The sequence below is a fragment of the Eimeria tenella genome, genomic scaffold (assembly GCF_000499545.2).
Source record: "Eimeria tenella Houghton genomic scaffold, Eth_scaff3087, whole genome shotgun sequence".
In the NCBI taxonomy this organism is placed as follows: domain Eukaryota; phylum Apicomplexa; class Conoidasida; order Eucoccidiorida; family Eimeriidae; genus Eimeria; species Eimeria tenella.
Window position 1 is genome coordinate 1,189 of NW_013542956.1, and position 524 is coordinate 1,712.

Genomic DNA, 524 nt, shown 5'->3' on the forward strand with positions numbered 1-524 from the left:
TCGACGGGAACTTTGCTGCTGCTGGTGTCTTGTCCTTCTTGCGGGCGTTCGGCGATTGCCTTCCACGTGCCCCGCGCAGCAGCAGCAGCAGCAGCAGCAGCAGCAGCAGCAGCGCAGTGCGGCGCAGAGCTCGCGCTGGGGGACCTGCAGGGCCAGTTCGAAGCCTCGGGGCTGCTGCGGCCGTGGGGCCGGCAGGCGGTGGTGTGCAGCGGCGCTGCTGCGCTGTTTGCTGCCAGCAGCAAGCCGCTGCTGCTGCAGCGGCTAGCTGTCGCCATGGCTAGCCAGCTAGCCAACCCCGCCCTCAAAGCCCCCAACCTCGAGCGCTTCTTCATTGCTGCTGCCAGCAGCTTCAACGCGCAGCTCCTCCACGCGCTCCCCAGGGCCGTCGCCCTCCATCTCCTCGTCGTCAGTCCTAGCTAGCTAGCTAGCTAGCTAGCTGGCTAGCTGGCTAGCTGGCCAGCTGGCTAGCTAGCCGCCCAGCTAGCAAGCTAGCTAGCTAGCTAGCTAACCAGCCAGCTAGCTGG